The sequence below is a fragment of the Pygocentrus nattereri genome, chromosome 23 (genome assembly GCF_015220715.1).
Source record: "Pygocentrus nattereri isolate fPygNat1 chromosome 23, fPygNat1.pri, whole genome shotgun sequence".
NCBI classification, from domain to species: Eukaryota; Metazoa; Chordata; class Actinopteri; order Characiformes; family Serrasalmidae; genus Pygocentrus; species Pygocentrus nattereri.
In genome coordinates, this window is record NC_051233.1 from 19,352,989 (window position 1) to 19,363,180 (window position 10,192).

A 10,192-nucleotide genomic window follows, 5' to 3' on the forward strand; every position below is an offset into this window, starting at 1 on the left:
GCGCATGATAAAGCGCAAAATATGACAACAAAAAGCCCAGACTGTTGAGCAACTGAAGTTGTACATCAATCAAGAATGGGAAAGAATTCCACCTACAAAGCTTCAACAATTAGTGTCAGTTCCCAAACGCTTATTGAGTGTTGTTAAAAGGAAAGGTGATGTAACACTGTGATAAACATGCCCCTGTCCCAACTTCTTTGGAATGTGTTGCAGGCATCAAATTCAAAATGAGTGAATATTTGCAAAAAACAATAAAGTTTATCCATTTGAACATTAAATATCTTGTCTTTGTAGTGTATTCAATTGAATATATATTCTGTTTTTTTCTGTTTTACACAATGTCCCAACTTCATTGGAATTGGGATTGTAGTTTTGAAAATCCATTCATGGAGGAGAAGTACATGCAGGATGTTGTAAAGCAATATAATACCCAGTGAAAGCATATTTTATCAGATTTATTACCATTTTTCCATTATAAATATGACATATAAAAACTCAGAGGACACATGTAAGTTCACTGGTGGTGCTGGATTGTAAATAAAATAGCAAGATTTGTGTTGTTGACATCATGACCTCTGGTTCCTATCACCACCACTGTAAATAAATGCGGCTGTTTGGCATCTGGCCAAACATCTTTTCTGGCCCAACATCTGTGTCTAGAATTGTGCGCTGTCTGGGACAATGAGCCACTTTACATCAAACCACGAATGACTTTGTTTATATCTCAACAACAAAAATTATGCAGAAATTTGGAAAATCAGTGGCATTGCCCTTCAACAGTACACTTTTCTTTCTTCTAAAACATGCTATAGAAGAGTCTTAAGTCAAATTCACATTCCCATTGCCATTTTACTTGGTGGGTGGTTACATCAAGGCATAGTGTTATGTAGGCACACACACACGCACGCACACACACACACACACACACACACACACACACACACACACACCCTTTATTGATCACCCAGAGTGAGACGGAGGTCACCATTTATGCGTCTGACTTTTTCCCTCCCTTCTGTCTCCCTTCTTCCATTTGTCACTGTCTCCATTCCTTCATTCCCCCTCTTTTCTCCTTCTTTCCTCCCTCCCTCCCTCCCTCCATCCATCCCAACTCTCTCTCTCCCTCTCCCCTCATCTGCCCATGTGTCCTTCATTTGACACTCATAAATCAATCAATCAATCCAATTTCTTTGCCTGGAGCTGCGGCCTGCAAAATGGAGGCAGGGGGTGAGGGGGAGAGAGAGAAAGAGCATGAACATTGTGCTTAATCTCCATTCAAATCTTATTAAGATAAGGGATTGAATAATGAGGCGTTATTTCATTTGATTAGTGTTCCTCAAAGCCTCCGATTAGGTGTGGAGAAGCAGCATTAGGGTTAGCAAAAAGGTACAACTGTAACGAACAATACAATGTCTTTATGTGTGTGTGTGTGTGTGTGTGTGTCTGTGTGTGTGTGTATGTATGCATGTGTGTGAGCGCATGTGCGTACTTGGCTACATGATGGGCTCAGCAGCATTTTGCTGTGCTGTTCAGGGAGAGAATTAGAAAATCGAAGTGACCGACGTTGTGCCCAGTGCAGGACAGAACAGCCACCAAGGGAAAGCACAGGGAAATCTAAGCTAATCCTTCATCACGCGTGCAGAGCTGCTCTCTGGATCTCTCTCATACATGCCTACACTCCCCGTCCACTTTATTAGAAACGCTTGTACAGATATAACTTGTACATCTCGTCACTGGCCACTTTATTAGAAAAGTAGTGGGTGGTTGTAATTAACATTACTGACAGACTAATTACATATCATTGTATAGTGTATTCATTAAGTACTGTGCAACAGTCAGAGACCATTTCTTCATTTATTTATTTTCCAGTCAAATTAGTTGCAGTTTGTGCTCCTCACATTACAAGTAATCCCAAACCCATTCATTGATGTTGAGGTCTGGGCTGTGGAGTGGACCATCCACTGTTCTATTTATTTCTTCAGTTAGGGCTACATATTCTACCAGACCCAAAGTCTTGAGTTGTCTTCTAACAGTGAAAGCATGGATAAAAACATCCAGATCATCACTTTTTGAGTCCAAACTCAAAGTTTTGAGTCTGAATCTGACCCGATTCTCAACAATCTTCTGTCTGAATTCAACCAGCCCAGACCTCTACCACAGTGTTAGGTTTTCAGTCCAAACCCAATCTGAGTCTAATAAAATATGATTTAATCAACTGTCCACTTTAAGTTTAAACTCTGATTTAACATATGTATTAATCAAGCAAAGCTTTTGAGTACCAACCAAAACGTGTTTAAGTCTAGATAAGCTTTTCATAAAGCTCTTTTTATGTCCCACACTTCCATATTCTTATGAGCTTGGGCCTCATGAACCTGTGTGCTCAGTTCACGAATGGGTAACTGAAGCATTAAGGCCAGATTAAAATATTCTTTAATCTAATGAAAGAGAGGAAGAATAAAGTAAGGAGTAAAAAACTAAAGCGGGGAGACTATTAAAAGAGGCAGGCAGGATGAGAGAACTGTGAATTTGAACTCAACTCGAGCACAAAGCGTGTTTGGAAAATGATGTCTGAACACGACTGAAACTGACTGGGAGCAAATATTTCAAGCTGTTTAAATGATTAAAAAAGAGCAATGAGTGTGTATACAATACATACATACACCCTTTCTTTCTCCATCATTCTCTCTCTCTCTCTCTCTCTCTCTCTCTCTCTCACACACACACACACACCCATATATACAAACACAAATACAACACACAAAACATGAAGAATCAATACTCTCTCTTTCACTCACTCGTTCTAGCTCTCTCCTCCCCTCCTTCTCTTTTGCCCTCACACATACACTCATCTGCTTTCTCAAACCTATCAGACTTTTCCACACGCAGCACTGACCAGCACTGACCCTTCACTCCTCAGTGCACGAGTCACACAGACACACACGCACAAACACACACACGCACACACACACACACACACACACACACACACACACACACACACACAGCTATGATTTACTGTTGACTCTCTCTCTGCTGCACTCAGCCGTTCATTACACGAGCCACTGCCTTAATCCTCACTCACTCCCCACACAGCCAGCACTGTCCACTGATCAATATAGCCGGAATAAATCAATCGATGGTCTTGCAACACTACTCTCTCTCTCTCTTTCTTTCTATCCCTCTTTTCTCTCTCCTTACTTCTTCTTTGCTCTCCCTCTGTTCCTCCTCTCTTTCTGTCTCTCCATTTAATTTTTGCTTTGCTTTTCTGTATCCTCTTTTCTGTCTTTTTTCTCTCATTCTCTACTTTTCTAAGTCACTTTTCTTTCCATCCCTCCTTTCTTTCTTTCTCTCCCTCTCTCTCTTTCTATTTTGGCTTTCTCTCTGCCTCTCTTTTTGCATCCTGTCTCTTCTCTTCTGATTCTAGTCTTCCTTCTCTCTCTCTCATTCTTGTTCTATCCCGCTGCCCTTTCCACTTTTCGCCTTCTTTGTATTTTTCTTTTCTCTCTCCTTCTATCCCTCTGCTCTTTCTCTCTCTGTGTCTCTTCATATCATTTCTCTTCCTCTCATTCTCTCTTTTTTGTCCCTTTTAACCTTTCTCACCTCTCTGTTCCTTTCTATCCGACTCCTCTACCCGTTTCCTCTCTGGCATCCCTCCTTCTTTCATAACGATGTGCTCTTGCTCTCTTTATCTCCTTTTCAATTTTCCCTTCCTTCTCTGTTTCTTTCCTTTTCGGTCATCTCACAACAGAGGATCAGTTCATCCACCCATTCCTCTTTCTCTTTCTCTTTTACAGTCCCCTCCTCAGTGCTATACCTTCTCTCCTCCCCCCGTCTTTTCTCGTTTATTGCTTGCCCGCTCCACCCCTTTCTCCCCTGCACTCATCTGTGTGTTGCGCTCTCTCTCTCTCTCTCTCTTTTTGGCACGGCCTCCCTCATTTTTCTCTTCGTGCTGTCGCTTCTTCTGCAGGCAATCTAGCTGTGCACTGGGCTGTGAAAGACACACACACACACACACACACACACACACACACCACACATAGGGGTGAATACACACTTGAATGCAAATGTACACACATCTCCTGTGAGCACAAACCTCCACACCAACAGACTGACTATCTCTCTCTTTCTGTCCTTCTCTCCCTTCTTTGAATATTTCTCTCCCTCACCCCTTTCTTTCTTTCTTTCTTTCGCTCCCTCTTGCTTTCTCTCTCTCCTGCCAACAATTCTTTCAATCTCACTCTTTCTCTCCTTCTTTTGCTTTCCCTCTCTGTCTCCCTCTGTCTATTTCTCTTCTCTTCTCTCTCTCCCTCTATTTCTCTTTCTCTCTCTCCTCCTCCTCTCTCTCCCCCTTCCCTCATCCTCTCCCACCCTTCCCTCTCCTACATCTTCCTCTCTTTCTCCCTTCTCTCCCTCTTCTCTATTTTTCTCTCCCACTATTTTCTTTCTGTCTCTCCCTCCATCTTTTTTCTGTCCTCTCTCCCCTTTCCCCCTCGCGCTCTCTATTTTTCTGTTTCTCTCTCTCATTCTTTTCTCTTTTCTCTGTCTCTCCATCTCTCTATCTCTGTCTCTCTCCTCTCTCTATTTCTGTTTCTCTTTCTCATCTTCATCTCTTTCTCCCTCTCTCTTTTCTTCTTCTTCTTCTTCTCTCACCCTTCTCTTTTTAAATTCAAGTTCAGTATAGATTCATTGCTATAACTGTGTGAAGTACAGTATTGCCAAATTATGATAACAGTTACAGTAACAATAGGAACCATGGCAAATGTATATCTGCATGTATGTATCACTTTTTCTCTCCTTCTATTTTTCCTTTCTCTCTCTCTTTCATTCTGTCTTTATGTCCTTTCCATCTCTGCCCTCTTTTTTCCTCTCTCCTATTCTTATCTATCTCTCGCATTCTTTCTCTCCTCTCACTTTTCCTATATCTCTTTTGTTCATCTTTCTTTCCCTCCCTCTATCTCTATTTCTTTTTCTGTCTCTTCTGTTTCTCCTTTCTCTCCCTTCCTCTCTCTCTCAGAGCAGCAACTATTTAGAAGCAGAATGAAGATTCTCCTTCCCTGATGGAGAAAGATGGTTTGCTAGTCTCTCCTTCCCCTCTGATAGGCTTCTACATTTATTTTCTCTACAGCAGCTATTATGCAAACAGCGCACACACACACACACACACACACACACACACACACACACACCTGAATCATCCTGAGCATCCAGAGCGTGACAAACAGCGGCTGCTCTCTGAGCTCAGTGGGTGTTAGCAGTCCCAGTCCAAATGAAGTGTGTGAAACTGCGGAAAGTCGTCACTCAGCATTACAACCATTCATAAACACACCAGCAGCCCATACACGCACTACAAACCCTGTTCATATACCCACTGGACACTTTAACAGAAACACCAGCCTTACCTCCAACCACAGCAATCTGCTATACATGAAACAGGCCTACTATGTCAGTGTCAGTGTGTGTGTGTGTGTGTGTGTGTGTGTGTGTGTGTGTGTGTGTGTGTGTATATATATATATATATATACATATATTTCATTTAAGTTCTTTAAGAGGGCTACACACCTAAGATTTTCACTCACTTTCCACCTGTGCAAATGTGATGTGACAATAGACGTGATTTGATTTGATTTGATTTGATCAGTGTTGTGATGAGAATGGTCCACCATCAAATAATATCTGTTAAAAACAGGTCCTGTGGTCAGGAGCTGACCAATCGTGAATAGGATAAAGGGCAGTCGTTTTCAATGACAGCAGAGATTGTGCGCAGGCTGTAACTGTACACCTACACAGTGGACCTATAATGTAGGTGTATCTGATAAAGTGGCCAGTGAGTGGAAGCACAAGGAAGGTGTCCAAATAGCTCTATGCTGATCTAACTTATTAGTGACCAGTCAAACTGTCAAAGACACATGCATGTTTAAGACAATATACTTTGTTAAATGTAAAGTGCTTGAATTTAATGAGATGAAAACACTGGCAAAAAATGGCATACTAAGAATTCATCTTTGGAGTTGACTGGTTCATTTCTCTTGTGGATCACCACAAATGGGACACAGGATTTGGAAACAGAGCTTCCCTCACTCCCTTGTTCACTCACCATTTCTTCTTTTCTTCACCCTAATTCTTCCATTCCCATGTTTTTAAACTCCCTAGTCCCTTATCCCTTTGTTCCCTCACTCCATTGTTAACTCAATCCGTCATTGAATCACTCCCTTGTTCCCTCACACCTTCAATCCTTCTTACCTTGTTCTCCCACTCACTGTTTTCATTTTCCTGTTCACATTTTCTCTCACACCCTAATTTAATCCCTCTCTCACTTCCTTGTTCAGTCACACCTCATTCTCACATTGTTTTATTCCTCCAATCCCTCGTCCCCTTGCTCTCTCAAACCCTTATTGCTTGTTCTCTCAGTCTCTAATTTCCTCAGTCCCCTGTTTCTCTACTTCGTCACTTCTTTGTTCCCTCATTGCCTAATTTTGGCATTCCTTCCCTCCCATGTTTCCTCAGTACCTCATGCCCTTGTTTGCCCACTTCCTCTTTCCCTACCGCCCGCACATTGCTTCACACCCTCTTTCGCTGACTCTCTCCATATGCTGGAATATTTCTTTAACTAAGGCATTATATGCATGTTATTGTCCAAAATTAAGCTTGTTTAAGTGATTTAACGAGGATTTAGGGGCCTGTCATCATAGGTATAAACTGCTAATTGATAATGATGGTTGTAAGTGATTACAGAAGCAGAAAGTGATGCTTCTTTTTAATTCATTTTGTGTTCACTTGGATTTTTTCTTTTAATTTATGAAATGGCCTAGGCATGAGAAGCCATGGATATATACAGCCATACATTACATGCTACTAGCACTGCAGAGGCATACATCATTATGAAAGATATCGAGCTTACTGAATCACTCACTCACACACACACACACACACACACATACACACACGCACAGAAATATCATAGTGTGGTAACACTTCTTCAGACACATAGGCTAACATTGCCATCTGGTGTTTAATGAACGTAACTACAGACAGTTTCCTGTCAAAGCAGCCATTACTACAAGTTATTCATTTATTTCTGTGGAGTTTTGATATAATATATTACTTGCTTGGGGACAGGCAAAGTAAAAATAGTAAAGAAATACAGTAAAGAGTTATATAGAATATAGTAAAGAGTTTCCAAAACTGGAGTGAAATTTATGATTAAACAATATCAAGAAAGCACTTCTATATAGTACCAAAAAGGCATCTGCTGTACTAACAAGCTTGACATTGTAATAATAGCAGAACCTTTTTTGATGCTATATAGAACCATTTTCAAAACAGTTCTGTATAGACCCATATACAACAAATCAAACAAAGAAGCTGCTTGTACTGCTCAGGACAATGGATTGACTGCCCCAGTGTCCAGACCTCAGCATCACTGAATGTGTTTGGATTGCTTGGATCCTAAGAAGCAGAAAATACAACCAACTTCGATGACTGATGTGGATGACTGGTGTGGAAAAATACCCCGGCAGATCTCTGAAATACTGAAAGAAAGCCTGCGGAAAAGAATGGAAGAGGTAATTAAGTGAACACACTGAAAGTGAACAAGACTGAAAAGTGTTATTGCATTTAATTGTGTGTAATTCTGTGAATCAGTCATTGATTGTAGTTACCATCTCCAGATGTGGAATCTTGCTACTTATTTGAGAGAAAATTAAGAGAAATTTAACAGGCAATAAGTTAATTACTTGAACAAGTGTTATTTGTAAAGGTGTAAATAAAATGAGGCTGTTAAAGAAATAAAGTTCAAATCCAAACATGAGAGAGAGAGAGAGAGAGAGAGAGAGAGAGAGAGAGAGAGAGAGAGAGAGAGAGAGTATTGATTGCAGCCTCAGTAAGTGGAGGCTATTGCTGCTGCCACTGTTGGGTGAAGAGCTTTTGAATGAAAGCTGCTCTTCAATCAGACAAACTAAGCGCTGCAGTGGAATGTGTGTCAGGATCTGTAATCAGTGAGGCCTCATATACTAAAGAGATTCTGGATAGGACTGGCATGTGAACATTTTAAGACAAATCTATAAAATCCACCCAATAAAGACTTTACTGCAAAAACATTGTCATAGTAACACGTAGACACAAAAGAGCACGTAGAGCTCTAGAAGTTAAACAGAGGTTAGGGCAATTGGAAGAGTGAAGGGAACCTGATTGGACTGGTAGCATTTTGGGCAAGTTACTGTGAGCTATAACATATAAACTCATGCATATAAGCCTCATGAAACATGAAAACAAGAACCACCAGTCAACACTGAAAGGGGAATTCCACAGAATTTTTCTTAATAAATCTTTAATAATTTAAGTAATTCAGAGTGGCTTGATGTAAAATGTTCAATTCTAAGGAAACTTAGCAAGTCAGACTCAGACTCACAGTTGTAATGATAGGAACCAGACGTCCAAAGAGTTTATGTCTATGAAAGCTATTACAGGACATAACAATGTGACATCCTGGCAGATGAAGCCTAAACAGAGGTTGGGTTATGATTGTGTGGCCTGATGGCTGTGACATTGCTTTTATGTTACTTTTTGGTCTAAAACATTTTTTAAATCTGTCAATAGCAGAGAGGCTCATGCAAGGCGTTCACAACAAAATTAAGTCTTGTTAGCATCCAAAGAAAACTTCTTCATAAAGGTTATTTTGATTTATTTTCTAGATTTTTGTTGTAGACATGTGTCCTGGTTGACCACCTCAGTAAAGAAAACCTGACTCACATCAAACCACTTGTGACTTTTACATCCCAAAAAACTAGAATGCAAAATTAAGTGGAAATGCCCTTTAACTTTGTTTACAACAGTCTTTACTATTCTGAAAAGGCTTCATGCTAGATGCTGGAACACTGCTGTGAGAATTTGTTTTCATTCACAAGAGCATTAATGAGGTCAGATACTGATGTTGGATCTGGATCAAAAAGTCATCCCAGTGATATCTCTGATGGTGCTCCATCACTGCAGAGAACACAGTTCCACTGCTCCGCAGCCCAAAGCTGCCTTCCTGACACTTGGCATCGAGCATGTGACCTTAGACTCATATGCAGCTACTCCAGAGCGTCCTATTGTATTGACAATACTGTTATGGAGATTACAAGTGTGTATGCACAACTGAACACCTGTGTCAGCATTAGGGGGTAACTTTTACTAGCTGAACAACTAAGGGGAATATCTGGATACTTTAGGATATGTACACTATATTGCCAAAAGGATTCGCTCATCTGCCTTCACACACATATGAACTTGAGAGACATCCCATTCTTAATTGAAAGGGTTTAATATGATGTTGGCTCACCCTTTGCAGGTATAACAGCTTCAGCTCTTCTGGGAAGGCTTTCCACAAGGTTTAGGAGTGTGTTTATGGGAATTTTTGACCATTGTCATTGTGAGGTCAGATGCTGATGTTGGATGAGAAGGCCTGGCTTGCAGTCTTCACTCTAATTCATCCCAAAGGTGTTCTATCGGTTTGAGGTCAGGAGTCTGTGAGGGCCAGTCAAGTTCTTCCACTTGAAACTCGTTCATCTATGTCGTTATGGACCCTGCTTTGTGCACTGCTCCCACAAAGTTGGGAGCATGAAATTGTCCAAAATCCACACCATAATCCCCCTTCAACTTTATGCTTGGCACAATGCAGTCAGACAATTACCGTTCTCCTAGCAAGCACCAAACCCAGACTCGTCCATCGGATTGTCAGACGGAGAAGCGTGATTTGTCACTCCAGAGAACCTCAGATCCTCAGTATCCACTGACCCCGTTCTGTCATTTTACGTGGCCTACCACTTTGTGGCTGAGTTGCTGTCATTCTCAATCACTTCCAGTTTGTTGTAATACCACTGACAGTTGACTTTGGAATATTTACTAGTGAGAAAATTTCACGACCGGACTTGTTCCACAGGTGGCATCCTATCATGTTACCAGGCTGGAATTCACTGAGCTCATGAGAGTGACCCATTCTTTCAGAAATGTTTGTAGCAGAAGTCTGCACGCCTAAGAGCTTAGTTTTATACACCTGTGGCCACGGAAGTGATTGGAACACGTGAATTTAATTATTTGGATGGTTGAGTGGATACTTTTGGCAATATAGTGTATCTATATTGTGGTAGTTTCAAACTATAGCCCACAATTGTTGTCTAAGCTAAAGGTGGCAACCTTTGACTATACAATATTG